General features: G+C 40.5%; 1 pseudogene; it reads left to right on the top strand.

Annotated features, from left to right (window-relative positions):
• Positions 1-11,228: 11,228 nt before the first annotated feature.
• On the top strand, positions 11,229-18,698 carry LOC137246029 (uncharacterized; annotated as a pseudogene).
• The last annotated feature ends 918 nt before the right edge of the window (positions 18,699-19,616 follow it).

Here is a 19,616-nt window from a genome sequence, read left to right as displayed (position 1 = left end):
GGTGTCGATGTGATGCTCCACTAATTTCGTTTGCCCTAGGCCTAATTTCTCGTATGAAGGAAACGTCTCGATGACCTTTTGCAATTCTAATTTTTGCGTTGGTGACAATTCGTGCAGGTTAAGTTCTTCTTCCTTCTCAAGTCTAACCTCTAAACACTCTACGCTTGGGAATATTTCGTGAGCTAACGCAAATGCTCTCCAAAAATCTACCCCGAAATAGGCTTCTTGGAGAAGTGAGGGGACAAGGTAAAAACGGATAACCTTTTTGATATTTTTAAAGGTGACCGGTAGAGATACTGAGCCTATATATGAGCGGTATATACGAACGCATGTAAGGGCTGATATTCAAAGCCGTTATCTTCTAGGAATTCTACTCCGTTTTTTCCTAAGATGGAGACGTTGGCTCCCGAGTCCAACAGCCCTACAAGAAAACTATCCTTAATTCTAGCCTTTACTAAAGGCCTTTCGTCCTCGGTAAGCGTTAACGTGGCGGCTTGCAGCAGTCTACGCTCCTGTACTCTCCTGTAGTATCTCTTCCTACACTTCAAAATATTGTCCGATACCGGATATTGTTCAAAAATGGTATGTCTTATTTGTTTATACCTATGTTCCCTTTCTTCCAGGTTTGGTGAAAGTTGCGTCTGGCAAGCGACATCCCTATGCTGGCGTCGCAGAATTCTAATCGGCTCGCTCATCGCGGATGAGGACGTTTGACTCTCGGATTCAGAACTATTCGAATTGTCAGTACTGTCAGGGAAGGTTATTATCACGTATGAGGGCTCTTCTGCCAGGGTACTACTGCACCTCGGAAGCTCACCACCTCCATGCAGAGATTCACCCTCTGGTTCAGCGCACGGGACGACGCCTCGGGCACTGGCTGATGTGGGAGCTATGAAGCCGAACGAGGTTCCCCCCCCCCCCCCCCTTCTCGCTCGGGTACTGGTTTCCCTGCCTGCGATGGTCCTTAGGGCATTTAGGAGTGAATACAACCTTGTACCCACATTTAAAACAAAAAGGATTTTTTATGGGTTCCTCACAATATATATAGGAGTGCCCCATTCCCTGGCAATTCCAGCATTGGATTCCCGAGTAGTCCGGTCTTCTGCTGCGTCGATATTCCAGCGCCTCTATCTGCGGATCCATCTCGCCGTCCTCGTTTTCCGTCCTCATGTCCGGGGTTGTCACGCGTGCTTCGCTTACATGCCGTCCTGGGTAAGTGGCTCCCAGCAGCTTGCTTTCTTTCAGCACTTGTTCACCTCTGCGTGCTACATCGCGTAGATCATGGAGGGTCGTTACGTCCGCATTAAAAAGCATTAGCTTAAGGCTACTGTTGACGTTTCTTTTTATTATGTCAATCAGTAAAAGCTCCGACATTGGCTCTCTTAAGCGCGCGTTCAAGGAGATTATGTCCGCGTGAAACACGTCATAACACTCACTTGCTTTTTGCTTCCGCATGGAGATCTCCATCATGATCTCGTGGTGAGTTTTCAAAGTGCAAAACTCTCTTTTCAATGAGTAGCACAAAAAGGCATAGGTCGTGTTTGGGTTTTGTTTAGTGAAAAGCCAGTACCATTCTTCGGCCCGCCCGGAAAGAAACAGGTGGAAACTGGCCATTACTTGTTCGTTAGGGCATTGTGTACGCTCACACAAGGTGTTCAGTTTGAAAAGGAAATCGGCTACGCTCCCAGTGCCGTCAAATGAGATTTTCCACTCCTGCGGTTTTACTGCTATGCTGCTTGGAGTCGGGTACATTGGCGGTACTACCGTTGGAAATGGGTTACGGTCCATCCTACTTGCGTTCCTATTTTGCTGATTTGCTTGCTGCGTGGATTCGAGAGCGGCGTTGAGCTGGGCCATATTGGCTCTAATTGAGCCCATCTCTCTCCGCATTTCCTCCTGCGAAGCCTGGAACAGTTGGTGTAGCACGTCCACCCACGAGCCTCCACGAGTGGCTTCGTCCTGCATTCCTAAGGTATTCGCCCGATCACTTGTAGCGTCTCCGAAATTTCCAATCTCCTGATTTGGTGGTAAAGCACCAGCTCCTTCGGGTGCGTAGATCTGCACATTGGGCATTAGCCCCGAGATATCGTGCGCGTTCACGTGACTGGTGCTTACAGGTCCGTCCAGTTTCTCGCGAGGGTCATTCAGGTCTGAGCCCATGTTTATTAACGCGGGGTCTCCATATTGTCCGCCTACTGGGGTGTGCACCACCAAGGGACGCCTGGCCTGAGAGAAGGCCCTTCTATTTTTACTGCCCCGGTTCTGGTTTCCCCAGTAATTCCCTGCACTCCCAAACGGGGTATTCCGGCCCGGTTGCCCGAACGACTGGTCGCGCGACATATAAAAAAAAATTGTCAGTTATAGGTCAAAAAAAAACTTTTGCCACGTAAGGCAGTTAAGAAAAAAAATTTATAAAGAAAATTGAGCAAAATTAATTGCTGAAACCTCTGGTCGATAGTTGTATCAGGTAGAAGAGGTCAAAAGCTACAAAAAAAATCCTCAGTTATATATATATATATATTGTAAGATAAATGGGAATGCTGATGATTCCCTTCCTCAAGAAGGCACGAGGTACAGGAGAAGAAAAAAAAATCACATAAATTCATTCATACTTGTCCCTAGTGCTCCCAACCGCAATGCGAGGGGGTCTTAAGGCCCCCCTCCGAGACTGGTTGGGGCCACTAGGGTCACTCCAGGCACACACGGGTTGGTCTAAACACGCCCAGCCGCAACGCAGGGGCAGTCTCCAGGGGCTTGCCACTGGGACTGGTTGGGAGTGTTGAGGCCTCCCGTCCATTCTCGCTGGACACCCCTCCTGCCTCCGCCGCAATGGGAGGAGCGGTTTCGGAACCGCTCCCCCAGTCTGGTGGGACAGGAAGGAGTGCCACTCTGAATCCCAGCTCAACCCATCACAGTCCAGGTGGCACTATGGGTTGCCACCTGAGACGTGGGATGAGCTGGGGTCCTATAACCCACACACACACTCACTCTAACAACACAAATTCGGCAAAAAAAAAAATAATTTAAAAAAAGTATTAACTTAAAGCAAAAAAAATTCAAAACCCAATTGGCGGACATATATGTACCAAAGCCGACTAACGGACCACATTCCGGGAAAATAAAAACCCCCTTACAAAAAAAATAAAGTGCGTGCAGCACTGCCTCACCGGGTGAATACAAAAGTCCGGATGACACGACGTTAAGTCTCGTGGATCTCTCAGCTACTGCCCCCGAAGACCAGCCCAGACAACCTGCTCCGTCCAACCATCCCACCGCAACGTAGGTGGCAGCTCCTGTGGCTGCTCACTCGGACTGGTGGGATGGTCAACTTCACAAGTTGACCCGACTGACCCCCGCGACCAGCGCCTCAAGAACCACGTTGGGCGCCATCTGTTATGGCGCCCTCAGCAACTGTCAACGATGATCACTCCGGACAACCTGATCCATCTAACCATCCCACCGCAACGCAGGTGGCTGCTCCTGCGGCTGCTCACCTCGGACTGGTGGGATGGTCACCTTCACAAGTTGACCCGGAATGACCAGCGCGACAGCGCCTCGGGCACCAAATCACGTTGGGCGCCATCTGTTATGGAAACGCATTTACAAGGGAAGCAGTAAGGAAGGCGGTCGGCATGATGTATTGGTGCACAGTGGCTAGTCATTGTCGGCTGGGGCGGGTCCTTGCCAACCTTACTGTTCCTGCGCCATAAACAGAGAAAATGGTCATATCATGCCTATTCAAAACTAGCAGCTGTCAAATTCAAAAAAACCTGACAGAAGCGCAGAGACAACTCAAAACGTTTATAAATTCAAGCTAAAACGACATCCGGTCGTCACCGGATGCCGCGGACAGACCGTTAGACATTCCAAAAATTCAAAAATCTAAAATTCAAAAAAACTGGCGAAAAAAAAATTTACCGAACCGGACACGACCGGTTACCAAACTCTGAAAATGAAACTCAACGGCTGAAAAATAAAAATATAAATAAAAGGGAAATAAATAAAAAGGGCCGAATATACATGGGGGCGCCGCGGGTGGTGTTGCGACGCCCGGTGCTTAGCCCACCCTCAAAATCCATGGCCACCGACGCACCTATTTTTCGGTGGCCCCTTACCTGTATGCCCTAAGTGCCTTCTAAACAAATAAGGAAGTCAGCATTCCCATTTTAATTACAATTTTATTGATAATTCATTTCGAATGAAAATAATACATAACTCATTTTACTCTATCGTAACATCATTTACACTACTAGCCGAAGAGCGAACGTTGGCAACCGCCAAAATTTTAAAAATAGATTTTAATTATACGCTCACGGGTACGTATAGCTTACGTTCTAGTTATAATTCAATGTATGGTATATTTTAATTTTATTTGTATTGGATTTGATCTAATTTTAGTTTATTTCACTTGTAGTTTTGTTATTAATATTTATAATCATTATTTTATAGAATTTTATTTTATTATAAGTTTCTTTATTTTGGTATATTTATTAAAAGTTCTATGGTGTTTTATTTCATTTTATCGTTTTTTTACTATTAACTTTTATAATATTTATTTACTTTATTAAAATTTATTTTGTGGTATTTTACTTTATTGTAGCTTATTTTATTTTTGATAAATTTTTTTGTTTTTTATTTTATCATATTTTATCGAGGTATCTATATATTTATATGGATACAAATAATTCCAAAGAAAACTTAACTGTTGTCTTTCCTTTTTTTTCTTGGTTACAAATTCACTTTAGGTGCGCCTTATTTTCAAATTTTGTTTCAACCTTACTTTTCTAAGTTTTATTAAGTATCATTTGCCTTATTCTAAGCTTTGAACTTTTAGTTTCTACCTCTACTTTCCCTTTTTGGGTTGTGTTTATTTAAATTTAGTTATCTTCTTATTCTAAATCATATATTTCTATGTCTAAATCTTTCCTTCCTTGCTGTGTTTTTTTTTTTTTGTTTAAATTATTTTCTCATTTAAAATACATTTTAAATCTTAGTTTTCGAATTCTAGATTTTTCTTTTGTGCGTATTTCAATAAAGTTTAATTATGTTCCTACCTCAAATCTATTTGAATTCCGGTTTCTAACCTTAAATATTCTTTTCCTGTCTCTATCTATACAAGCTGATTGATTTTAGAATTTTAAATTTAATAATTCGAAATATTTTTTTTTTGGTTTATTGGGTTCATTGTAGATGTTGATAGTGCAAAAATTCACTGCTTATTGGTCGTCACAGGCAATAGTTCACCCTTCCAAAGGTACGTTCCTACTATCTAAATATATTTAAAACGTATATACCCTTACATAGAGTTACATATGTGGCATGTAAAGAATAAATTCTAGGCAAAAAAAAAAAAAATTCTAGAATTCGAAAACTAAGATTTAAAATGGATTTTAAATGAGAAAATAATTTAAACAAAAAAAAAAAAACAAACACAGCAAGGAAGGAAAGATTTAGACATAGAAATATATGATTTAGAATAAGAAGATAACTAAATTTAAATAAACACAATCCAAAAAGGGAAAGTAGAGGTAGAAACTAAAAGTTCAAAGCTTAGAATAAGGCAAATGATACTTAATAAAACTTAGAAAAGTAAGGTTGAAACAAAATTTGAAAATAAGGCGCACCTAAAGTGAATTTGTAACCAAGAAAAAAAAAGGAAAGACAACAGTTAAGTTTTCGTTGGAATTATTTGTATCCATATAAATATATAGATACCTCGATAAAATATGATAAAATAAAAAACAAAAAAATTTATCAAAAATAAAATAAGCTACAATAAAGTAAAATACCACAAAATAAATTTTAATAAAATAAATAAATATTATAAAAGTTAATAGTAAAAAACGATAAAATGAAATAAAACACCATAGAACTTTTAATAAATATACCAAAATAAAGAAACTTATAATAAAATAAAATTCTATAAAATAATGATTATAAATATGAATAACAAAACTACAAGTGAAATAAACTAAAATTAGATCAAATCCAATACAAATAAAATTAAAATATACCATACATTGAATTATAACTAGAACGTAAGCTATACGTACCCGTGAGCGTATAATTAAAATCTATTTTTAAAATTTTGGCGGTTACCAACGTTCGCTCTTCGGCTAGTAGTGTAAATGATGTTACGATAGAGTAAAATGAGTTATGTATTATTTTCATTCGAAATGAATTATCAATAAAATTGTAATTAAAATGGGAATGCTGACTTCCTTATTTGTTTAGAAGGCACTTAGGGCATACAGGTAAGGGGCCACCGAAAAATAGGTGCGTCGGTGGCCATGGATTTTGAGGGTGGGCTAAGCACCGGGCGTCGCAACACCACCCGCGGCGCCCCCATGTATATTCGGCCCTTTTTATTTATTTCCCTTTTATTTATATTTTTATTTTTCAGCGGTTGAGTTTCATTTTCAGAGTTTGGTAACCGGTCGTGTCCGGTTCGGTAAATTTTTTTTTTCGCCAGTTTTTTTGAATTTTAGATTTTTGAATTTTTGGAATGTCTAACGGTCTGTCCGTGGCATCCGGTTCGACCGGATGTCGTTTTAGCTTGAATTTATAAGCGTTTTGAGTTGTCTCTGCGCTTCTGTCAGGTTTTTTTGAATTTGACAGCTGTTAGTTTTGAATAGGCATGATATGACCATTTTCTCTGTTTATGGCGCAGGAACAGTAAGGATGGCAAGGACCCGCCCCAGCCGACAATGACTAGCCACTGTGCACCAACACATCATGCCGACCGCCTTCCTTACTGCTTCCCTTGTAAATGCGTTTCCATAACAAGCTGTTGATGAGTGCTGTAGTACAGGATCATTTTCATACAACTGGGTGACTAGGGTCTCGAGATATAGCCAAAACGTGGACCCGGGTACCCCTAGAATGTGTTTATACAATATGGATAACACATTAAAGCTGTTGATGATTGATTTAGTAGAGGATAATTTTCATACCCCTGGGTTACTAGGGTCTGGAGATATAGGCCAAACGTGGGCCCGTGAACGCCTAGACAACGTTTTTACATTGTGGGTATCATATTGAAGCTGTTGATGAGTGCTTTAGTACAGGGTAGTTTTCATACCTATTGGTGACAAGGGTCTCGAGATATAGGCCCAAACTTCATGGACACCTAGAATCTGTTTTTACATTATGGGTATCAAATTGAAGCTGTTGATGTACGCTTTAGTACAGACACCCCTAGAATGTGTGTTTATATGGATATCAAATGAAAGCTGTTGCTGAGAGCTCTAAAGTTCATTGTGATATTGGATATAGTCGCATCAACCTGGAAAAACTGATAAATATGCATGTGAGACTCGGAGTGGGACTGGGACTGAGACTCGGAAGGGGACTGGAACAAAATACATACCACCCTCTGGGACTGGCAATAAGAGATGAAGAAGAAGGAGAAAAACTTGAGAGAAGATAAAAGAGAGAAGGAGACTGATAGAATGAGACGAAGATGGGGATGAAGCGAAAAAGAAAAGATGGAGGGAGGAGTGAATAAAAAGATTAGGAAAAAGTGTAGAGGGTAGGGCAGAGTTAGACGGAAAAAGCTTATTAAAATATATGTAGATAGGCCAAATTTAGGGCAGAACAACGTCTGCCGGGTCTGCTAGTAAGTAAATAAATTTAAAAAAATGTTTAAGCTAAACGGTTTTATTGAAAACAATACTTACATTAGGTTAGGTTAGGTTGAACTGGCCGGTCCATGAGGACCTCACATAGACCGAATAAGTCCGTAGTGTTACCAGAAATTTGTTTTAACGACCAAACTGAAAAACCCTATCAAAAACCAGGACCTATGTTATAAAATAACTCCGTCCTCTTGGCAAATACTAGAAGCTTCCTAGGATTTAAGCCACTTGCTGCTTCTACATCTGACAGCTGTATCGCTCTTAATAGCTAGAGTATTAGCCTGGCAAGCGCAGGGCAAGAGCACAGAACGTGCTCGATGGTTTCCTCCTCCAGCCCGCACTTCCTACATCTGCTATCACTGACCAAGCCTAATTTAAAGGCATGTGACGCCAGAAGGCAGTGTCCAGTCAGAATACCCGTCATGAGTCTACAATCCCTTCTTTTTAAAGATAGAAGCAACTTTGTTAGTCTAAGGTTGTAAGACCTGCACATAATCTTCGACACTTTACAGCCCCGCGCTTGAAAACACGCCTTTCCTTCTTGGTCGATCATGTGCACCCCTCACCTTCGCTTAATTTCGCCCAGTCTAATTAGGACGTCTACGGAGCAAGTTTCAAGGGATGCGCCCTGTTTAGCTCATCCGCTTTTTCATTCCCATCTATTCCCATATGATGTGTGCTTATCCCTGTCCCGATTCTCTCCAGGGAATGCTTACACTCTAACACGCATTTAGCTGCTGTGGTATGCGAGATTATTGCTGCTTGATTGTCAATATAAAAGTTAACACGATTGCAGCTTGGGCTATTTTCTTCCAGGGTTTCTTCTGCTTTGGTTACGGCTACTATTTCCGCTTAGGAAACGCGACAGTAATCTGGCAGCCTGTATGATCTGTTTATTTCCGGATCAGCACAGTATACCGCAGACCCTACTCCTTCCACTACTTTGGAACCATCTGTGTACACATGTATCGCCTCGTCCGCCATTTGAGCAAACTTGCGCCAACCGTCCACCTCTATTGTGGCCTTAAGGTCGCCCTCGAAGCGCAGATAAGGAATCAGGTAGTATGTTTGTCTTGTGTTTGATGACGCTATACTACTATGACCGTATGGTCGGCGCTCAAGCTGCCCCGAGGCACCGAGCCTGGTTGCAGTTGTGAACGCTATGTTCTTTGTTACCAAGTCTACAGGTGGAATGTGCAGAATGGCATACAGTGCAGCTGTCTAGGTTGTTTTCAGGGCTCCCGTAATGCTAAGCATTGATAGTCTGCATACCCCTCTAATTTTTTGAGGTAGGTTGCTTTTTGTGTGGCTTTCCACCAAACAAGAACTCCATAGTAGTGTAAGCCCTTTACAGTCGCTGTAAAAACCCAATGAGAAAGAGAGGGCGATAAGCCACACGTATACCCCAGCATTCTTTAACATGCATAAAGTGCCGTTGAAGCCTTCTTCACCCTCTCCTCCACGTAGAGCTTCCATGATAGCTTACTGTCTAGGATGATTCCTAGATACTTTGTGCAAGGTTTCTCCTGTAGCTTCACCCCTCCTAACTTAGGCCTGATCCAATTTGGGACCTTGTGCCTCTTTATAAATCCGCGTTGATTTTCAACCCGACACTTGATGCCCAGGCACGAATATCCCGAAGCGCCCGATCCATCAAAGAGCTAATCGTTGGAAGGCATTTTCCACCTATGACAATTGCAACGTCATCCTCGTAAGCCGTAAGTTTTACGGGTCCCTCATCAAATCGCCTGAGCATTTGGTTGATGACCAGCGTCCACAGCAGAGGTGATAGCACCTCTCCCTGCGGCGTTCCCCTGTCCACTGATTTCATGGCCTCAAACAATCCCCATTGTGATGTAATCTTCCTGCAATTTAACATGCAGCCGATCCATCTGGTTAAGGGTGGATGTACTTTAATTTAATTAAGGCCATCCATATTCGCCCATTTAGAGACATTATTTAAATCCTCGGCAATGTCTAAGAAGACTCCTAGAGCATATTCCTTATACTCCAGGTCTTTCTCTACGCATATTATCACCCTATGTAATGCGGTGTCTACCGAATTGCCTTTGGTGTACGCATGTTGTGCATGTTGGAGGGCAGCTTTTCATCCAGGTTGGACTTTATGTACACATCTATCAGCCTCTCAAAGGTTTTGAGCAGAAGTGGTGTTAAGCTAATGGGTCTATAATCTTTGGCATACACGTGACCGATCTTGCCCCGCCTTTGGTAGGAAAGCTACACGAGTAGTTCTCCAAGAGTGCGGTACATGATTCAGTCTATGCACCTATCGAATATTATTTTAAGCCATTCCACGACCGCCCTACTTGAGACTGGTAGCATGGATGGGAATATACCATCTGCTCGATGACAGCAGGTACTTGTCCTCATTCACCATCAAACCCACTTCTACCGCTTCTTTTTCCAGTTTGGAGTAAGCAGAATTTACGGCGCGGGTGTTCAGGCCAATGATATCAATGTTATCGGTATATGCCAGAGATTACAGGCTTTTATAAAATATTGTGACGAATATTAGCAACACTAAGGGATACTATCATCTCTAAGCCAATACTAAGCAGTCACTTTTATGCACATCAATAAATCAATCATTATGTCTATACATATGTCCATATAAGTAGCGGAGAGCAACGCACAAACACGTGCATATATCTGAGATACTCCCAAAAGTAGGCAATAATTTGTGCAAGTATCACTCACATATACACGCGCATATGAGAAGCTATAAACGTAGTTATAGCTGGTAATTTTATAGCTGGTAACTAACTAGTAAATTCTAGAAATAGAAAATCCTAGAAATATGCAAACGAGGAAACCAAACAGTATAAAAGCAGCAACAGTTGAGGCACGACCAATCAGTTTGATTTAAGCAAGCTATCAGTTGCGACGTATAAGTGTTATTTTCAAGTAGTCTAATAAAGACCATTTTTGCATTATTCAATATTGGTGTTATTTATTCAACAGTTTAGTGATGCGAACGTTAGCAGAAGATTTGGAATAAGCAGAATTTCAGCAAATTCGTTACAATTGATGTCAGAAAAGGAATTGTTGAATAAATTCTGGAGATTTCGAATACAACTTAGACATGCAAAGTTAAGTGAGTTAAGGATCCAGCAACTGAAAAAGGAGTTGGAGAACCGCGGATTGAATACAACCGGCAATAACAAAGAACTTCAAGGACGGCTACGAGGGGTATTGGAGTTGGAAGGAATTAATCTGGACGAATATGTGTTTTATCCTTATGTGGAAGAGCCAGCGACTAAAATGGAGGAGAAGATAGAGACTCCGAATCCCTTGGCAAGTGTTGAAACTAACACGATACTAGCAGTATGGAAGCAAATGTCGTCACAAATATCAACCGAAATGTTATCTCAACTGGAAGAACCGAAGACGTATATGGTATCCCATCTGGAAGCGCAAGAGATGCGTATAACATCCAAGATGGAAACACAACTAGACTCGCAGGAGAACCATATAACATCGAAGATTGAAGCACAAGAAACGCGTATTTCAGAAATGTCGACACAGATTACCTCTAAGATGGAAACATAATTAGAAGAACAGAAGACGTATATGGCTGAGCAGTTGAAAGCACAAGAAACTCGCATATCTTCGCCACTGTCAGAACAGGAAGCAAGGGTATCATCAAAACTAGAAGCGCAGGATGTAGAAATCGCTAAATTTCAGGCAAAAGTCGATGATTTGAAGGGTCGTATAGAGCAGTTACAACTAAATTGCCCAGCTGTTTCAGCGAGTAATGTAAAAACACCATCCTTTGACGGTTCTGTTCCTTTCCAGGTGATTAAGCTTCAGTTTGAGAAGACCGCAACAGTGAACAACTGGAATGCTGAAGATAAAATTTCAGCTCTATTGGTAGCACTGAAGAGGCCTGTAGCCGAAGGAGAGCGGAACAACTGTGAAGCATTGATGGCTGCTGTAGAACGACGTTACGGAAGCGAACACAGGAAACAAATCTACCAAATAGAATTGCAAAACAGCTACCAAAAATCTAACGAGACTTTGCAGTAGTTTGCTTGATACATTGAAAGATTGGCTCATCTTGCAAACGCGGACGGACCTGTGGAATACACTGAAAGGGTAAAGATTCAGAGTTTTATAAATGGCATACGGGACGTCGAAGTAAAGCGAGCTACATACGCAAGCCCAAAGCAAACATTTGCTGAAACAGTATCCCATGCACTAACTCAGGAAACTGCCTCATTTTTGAGTAAGCCCGCATACAAAGATCATCGCGTGGAAGTGGAAAGGCCAGACTGGGTAGACACAATTTGGGAAGCAATAAAAGGAATGCAGCAGATAAACGGTGGTGCCGCCAAAAACTTTAAGTGTGGAAAGCTAGTGCACATTGCACGTTATTGCTGTACCAATCCCAATATTTTCAACAATGTGGGTGGCCGTAAACGCAGAGCTGAAGGACCTGAGCAATTCTCCAAATCCACTCAATCGGTAAACTAAAGGGAGTCAGCCGCAAGGGGCGACAGCTGGCTCCCTCAATTAAATTCCCCATAATCTCTATCTTGCAAATTGGAAGGTCAAGCAATCTTACTGTCGGATGACATGTGGATGGAAAAGAACGTTTACTGACTGTAGATACAGGTGCATCTCATTCCATCATTCGATCAGATTTAGTCAACAAGAAGATAAGACCATTGCTTGGAGCAACATTACTTACAGCCACGGGAAACGACACCCAGGTAATTGGAGAAGTAGCATATGAAGTAGCAATTGGGAACGTCACGATACAACACAATTTTATAGTGGCAGAGATTGTTGATGAAATCATAATTGGAGTGGACTTCTTAATCGACCAGGGCATCAAGATCGATATGCAAAACAAGACGATGCGATATAAGACTATGGATGTGCCACTTGATTTCGGCTACAAGGGAGGCTACAGCAGTAAACGAGTGCTGGTATAAGAGAGTCAGTAAATACCACCAAAATCAGAAGCAGTCATCTGAGCAAAGGTTTTTGGAGATTGTGGGATAAAAAAATTATGGGTTGTCGAAGCAGCAAACAAATCAACACCGAACGTACTTGTAGGAAAAACCATGGCTATGACAAAACAAGATGGACGTATTCCGGTAAGAGTACTCAATGAGTTCATTATATTGGGAAGATGCCAAGTAATATGTGCATAATTACCGCCGATTTGTACCTAATTTTCCAGCGTAGCCCATAGCTTCCATGAGCTTAAAAGAAAAAATAAAGCTTCTGAATGGAAGAAGGAGCAAGAAGTGGCTTTCCAAACATTGAAGGAGCGTTTGTGCACTGCCCCAAAGTTGGCATATCCGATTCCAGGAGCAACATTTATTCTAGACACAGATGCAAGTGGATATGCTATAGGAGGCGTTTTATCACAACTGGACGATGGACAAGAGAAGGTAGTTGCGTATTACATCCGTTCGATTGGAAAACCAGAGAGGAACTATTGCGTCACATAGAGAGAGCTGTTGGCATTGGTAGAGTGCATTAAACATTTTCACAAATACTTCTACGGCCAGCGATTCCGCGTCAGGACAGATCACCCAGCGTTGAAATGGCTTCTGCAGTTCCGTAATCCGGAAGGACAATTGGCACGGTGGATCGAGCGACTACAAAGCTATTACTTTTCCATTGAGCATCGAAAAGGTATACCCACGAATGGTCAGGAAGACCATGTAGTTTGGAATGCAAGCACTGTCCAAAGGCCGAGCTATGACTATAATATGTACGGATAAATGGGCGAGGAACAACTAAGGAAGTGTCAGCTAGAAGATACTGATCTGTCACATGTTATACAAGGGCTCGAACGAAACGGAATACCAAATAGAGAGATGTCAGCAGAGAGTCCCATTGCGAAGTCATATTGGGCACAGTGGAACAGTTCAGAATTGATATCCGGTTGCTTGCATCGAGTATGAGAGAGTGAGGATGGTCAATGCAAGAAGAAATTGATAGTTGTTCTCAGAAAGAGGATTCCTGACGTGCTCAGCGAGCTGCATAATAGTCCAAGCGGAGGTCATCTTGGAATCAAGAAGACGCTCGAAAAGATTAAATAGAGATTCTATTGGGTTGGTTGCCGTCAATCGGTCACTGAGTGGATTGCGAACTGCGAGGTTTGCATCAGAGCGAAAGGACCCAAAACCCGAAATCATGGCCAGATGAAGCAATATAACTCAGGTGCGCCATTTGAAAGGATCGCTATAGAGGTCCATTTCCTACTAGCAACTACGGGACCAAATATGTACTGGTGGTTATGGATTATTTCAGCAAATGGTCCGAGATATATCCAATCCCAAATCAAGAAGCGGAAACAGTAGCAGAAGTGTTTATATACAATTGGGTTGCAAGGTATGGTGTAGCAATAGAGTTACATTCTGACCAAGGCAGGAATTTCGAATCAGCTGTGTTCCAGGAAATGTGTAAATCATCCTAAAAAAATTATCTTCAACTATCAGACGGCTTGGGCTAACTTAAGCCAGCTGACTGGCATAAGACGTGAAATCCTAAAACGGCAGAAAAAAATGGTTTCCACAATTTTTAAGCATTACTGCCTTAAGTTATAGAAAAGCGTGTAACTCACTCTGAAAGGATATAAGGAAAATACAAGGCACTAATGTTATTAAAATAAACTTATTTATTTTTCAGAGACTTGTTTATAAACTTAATTCGAAAATGCATTCGATTTTTAAGATAAAGTTGTTTATTTTTTCATCAAGTCGCGAATTCCATGATGCGTTTAGCTTATAGCGTTTTCTTTTCTGGCTAAAGTGTTACGCTTTTTGTACGCCGCGCAAGGGTTGTTGTTCTATTCTAAAAAACAGGCAACGCCTTTACGGGGTATTTCGTTCTTTTGTGAAAATTCTTGCCTGCTCGCAGCGCAAAAACGTTACACTTTTACCCTGTATAAAATGGCGGTGTGGCAGTGCAACTCTCAATTCGCTCGTCAGTTCCACATATAATCTGTTAATATGAGTGAATATGGTGAGTTGAAATGTTCTTTGTATGCACTATAAATGTTGACCATTTTCAGAGCAACTCTATTAAGGCTTTACCATTTACTTAGGCAACAATTTATTTCAGAAAAGAAAACGCTATTAGCTTCCATAAAATGATTTCCACCAAAAATGTTGTCATCATTTAGTTTTGTAAATATCGTCTCTAGATATGCCAGCTCACGCACAGGATGTTTGAGGCATTGACTATATCGAGAAATATATTTGTACATTATAAGAAATGTTGATTAATTATATTTTTAATGGCATTTTTTATTATTTGTGTTAATACAGGTTGCAGAAAAACCCTCATATAACCATATATTGGGGCATGACGTATAAGAAACTTTGAAATAAGGATTAACATACTAGACCAGTTTTCTCAAGTAAACTGTAAGGTTTATCTGTCCAATAAAAGCAAGCCACCTAAAAAATCAAAGCTGTCGAATTCAGTTCGATGGGATGGCCTACAAGGTTTAATGTGGTCATATTAATTGTTTCAGAGATGGTCGGGCTAGTACCTTAATGGTGCTTTGTTACTGGAACGTACCGGATGTATATCCGGCAATCTTTGTCGTTAATACAACAACAACAACCTGTAGGCCTGGTGGGGAAAACCTGGTGTGAACAAATGCAATGAGACTCGATGCCTCGGGACAGTTTGGCAGCCTGAGACCATACGCTCATAGTACATAGACGAAAAGACCACTGGATCCCATACCTGCGATAGTAAAAATAAATAGAAGGCGCGATAACCGTCGAAGAGATTTTAGGCCGAGCTTCTCCTCCAATTCGCGTCGTGCTCTTTTTAATTTTTCCCACAAATTGGCGGGACCTACATATTTCACACGGAATCCGAACGGCATCTGCAAGGGAAATGAGTTTTCAATGAGAAGCTTTTCATATCAGAAATACATTCGGAGTGCTTGACAAATCAAATCGACCCCGCTTGTAAAGCAGACTTCCCGAGGAAACGCGCGTCTCTCTGGCACAACTTTGCTCTGGATACTGAAATAGGTTTTAACTTGTCCAGAATCATGAATGTGATGTGCCACACATGACATCAGCCATCTTTTCTATTGCAATGCGGAACCAACACCTCTAAAACCCATGTCTCTTTGGTCCAAACTATTCAAACTGCAAGTTTTCTAGGACTCCTTTGACGGGATAGCTAGACCCAGAGGGCTTTCAAATGCGTTCAAACTGTGACCTGTGTGCTTCTAGATATTGAAGGGGCATTCGATAACAGGTGGCAGTCCAGCAGAAGTTAATCACTACTGTAGAGTGGATTTCAAACGCCTATCTAGAGGAAGAGACGAGTCAGTACTACTAATGAACCGATGAAACCTGTATAGGGTACTGTAAAAACCACCCAGGGGTAACCTCGAGGTGGACAGTTCTTAAAACCGTATCAAACGATAAAACCCATGCCAGGGCTTTGCCGATGACATCGTTAAAAGAGCATTGATCCTAAAAAATGGATGATGTATCGGTGTGAATTTGAAGGTAAACCCCTTAAAGCCGACCAAACGCCCCAGTCGTAACAGCAGACCAAAATGCCCAACACCTGAGTTCGAGGCAATCCTCCACCTGGCCCCAAGTACACCTAGCAGTAGATCAGTCAAACGATCTACTGCTAGTACACCTCAGGTCGAGTTATCCCACAACATGGATAAACTGAGAATAAAAACTTATCAAAACCGCCAAGGGCTGGCAGTGCTAGTTGCTGGTCCCCGGTCATAGACGGATGGAAAGCTATGAGCAAAAGTGATTCAAGAACAATTATTATTAAAGGATATAATTGCAAAGCGCCCAAGTGACACGTACCGATTTTTTAAACTATCAGCAGAGAATGCCGAGCAAGTTTTTTCGCTCATCTAACAAACGATGAGAAGACCGACTTCCGGAGAATGTGCGATTGGATTAGCGCGTTAATCGCGCGTTTATGATTTTCAATTAGTATTTAATCATGCAGCCGCAGATATTTTTAAATTTTTTTGATTATCATTGCAAAAACAAAGATTCTCGTCATAGATTAGATTCAGAAGGAGTGCATTAATGAGGCAAGGAATTTGGCACAAAATAAGAAAAGAATATAAGACTCAGAAATAAATCCTACTGGTTGATGAAGTTCATCGACATTGGTGAATTTCATTATAAATTGTTGAAAGAAATTTATCAAATAAGTATTTCCTTCTCTTGCTTTACACACACTTTCTTCTTTGATTTCACTAATAGCACCATCCACATCCGCTTCAATATCATATACGCGATACCATTCCAATATCAAATGTAGAGAGCCTGTTTTAGGAAAAAATGGTTATATCTTCTTAGAAAACTTATTTTTTCCCAAAGTTACCTTATATTTCGGCAATTTTTCCATTGGGTTTTGTCAACGAATAATTTTTTTTTTTAAGAGAAATTCAAATCAAACCAATGACATAAATAAAGTAGTGCCTACCAATTAATTTTTAGATGTTTGCTCCTATTTCGTTCAATTTCGTATGGAAATATAATAAACAAACAAAACTACCGCTGTATAGCTGAATGGTTAGCGTAGCGTGCCTAAAGCGTACTGATGATGAAGGCTTAGCACCCTTCGAAATGGATCCATCTGCGCAGCTTTGGCAGGTTGTCTGAAAAATTGCCTACTTACTATTCCACAAACAGAATACAATTTTTCAATTAGATAAAAATTAAAAAAAAAACAATAATTATAATAAAAAAAAAAACTATTGTTCTGGCCTTGAGCTCGAATCGAAACTTGAATTCTTTATGAATAGGCCGATAAAACAAAAACAATTGTTAATAAACCAAGAGCACTTGGGAATGTCAAACAATGTAATTGACAATAAAAATCCAGCATTATCAGTGATTTGCAACGCTGATTAAATATAGTTGGTAAGAAGGAATAGAAGTAGCAATTTGTCAGTCAAACAAACCACCGCTGTATAACTTAATGGTTAGCGTAGCGTACCTAAAGCGTACTGATGATGAAGGCTTAGCACCCTTCGAAATGGATATATCTGCGCAGCTATGGCAGATTGTCTGAAAAATTGGCTACTTATACTATTCCACAAATAGAATACAATTTTTCAATTATAGAAAAATTAAAAATAAAAACACTAATTAAAAAAAAAAAATATTGTTCTGGCCTTGGGATCGAAGCATGATGTAATTACAAGGTGACTGACGTTGGCAGCTTCTCTTTCTAATCCGCCATCTTGAACTCCCACTCTCAAACTCAATTTGCCTCTTTGCGAAACTGCTTTTTCATTCAGAGGAAACCCATACAAATCACTTTTCCTGCAAAAGTATGCAACCGCATCACTTTTTTTCTCCAATTCTATTTTGTGTTGACTTTTTTATAGGTCAAACTAGTGACACTTCTCAAAAAAATCATTATTTTTTCAACAAAAACATTTAAATTTGCCATTTTTTAGTTCTATGAGAAAACCGATCGAATATATTCAATAACCCGTGGTCATTTGTTTCTCAATCGTTGCTTGTTCGCGGCATTAAATCATCGAAAATATTGTCCAGAATTTAGACGACCATGCACAGGCAACCGAGTGCACCCTACCGAGAACGGTCAGAGTTGGATAAGAAATTATATGATTCCAATGCAGCTGATATGTATACCAATATGCCGATGTGGACACCACTTTTCGAGTTAGAATTAAATGGATCTAGAAATGTACCAATGGCCCCACCTGAACCATCTGATGCTATACAAACTGGAACAGATTCAGATGGTAATCCAACATATGCAGCACGCGTCTATTTTCAAGATCTATTACCTGCCGCCTATGCACACACGCTTCACAATCAGTAATGTTTTAGTCAAAACGTCGAGTTACTAAATAATTTCAAACATAAATGGGTGGCCGATTTAAATGGACATGTACCGGAAGGAGCTGTGGTTGGTGGTTATTCGGAATTAGGTGAAACATACGTTTCACGTGCTACATATAAAGACAAAATTTTTCTAGGCAAAGTACATCCTTCGTATAGAGTAATATATATGCCAATGCCACTGAGGTGAACAGATCTGAATATGAAGTACATATGGGTACCAGAAACTATCACAGCAGAAAGTAACGGCGAAGCTAATGACGAAGCTTAGTCGTACGTAAATTGGGTAATTGATTACTTTAGGGTACAACTGCTAAAACTCGTCCAAAAATATCGGGAGAGGTGTCAAAAGACGCGTCTTGATCCCAGGACCACGAATCCGGAATCGGAAATTAAGAATTTCTCCCGATATTTTTGGACGAGTTTTAGCAGTTGTACCCTAAAGTAAACAATTACCGTATGTACCGTTGAATGCACAATTATAGTGGTGAGGAAAGGAAAATAATCAATTTTAGTATATGACCAACTAATGACTTCGTATGGATCTTTTACTGTGTCTGTTGTAATATGTTACCCTAACAAAATCATATACCGAAATGTAATCACTTAATGTGTATTTGTGTATCTGTTTTTATTATTATTGTAGATATTATTTTAAAGGACAACTTAAATATATAAATCGAAAATTTTTAACTAAAATAGTTGAAAAATTAAAAGTCACTGAACTTCTTACAATATTTTGTACATAACACACAAACTCCCATTAAAACAGCCGATCTCACTTTAGAGCAGGGCTGGTCAGCTTCGGCAGAGAACTACTTTCAATCTAACTTTACTGTTTTGGCCCTAGGCATTAGAATTTTGCTGTTCCTTTCAGTTAAAGGGCCAAAGTGACAATATTAAACTCTATTTAAGTCCAAGTCGCACTGAAAAACCGGACGTCAGAGTTTAAACTCTAATAACCAGGGGCGGAAACTGTTATTCCTTTTATAATATAAGTCCTTGCAAAACTATTAATTTTTGGATTTTTAATATACTCGGATCAAGATAAAAATTATTTTCGGATTTTTATTACCTGAGTCCGATAGAACTAGTTAAACTCGGACTT

This window comes from Eurosta solidaginis, chromosome 3 (assembly GCF_040869045.1).
Source record: "Eurosta solidaginis isolate ZX-2024a chromosome 3, ASM4086904v1, whole genome shotgun sequence".
Classification (NCBI taxonomy): domain Eukaryota; kingdom Metazoa; phylum Arthropoda; class Insecta; order Diptera; family Tephritidae; genus Eurosta; species Eurosta solidaginis.
This window is presented reverse-complemented; position numbering and strand designations above follow the sequence as displayed.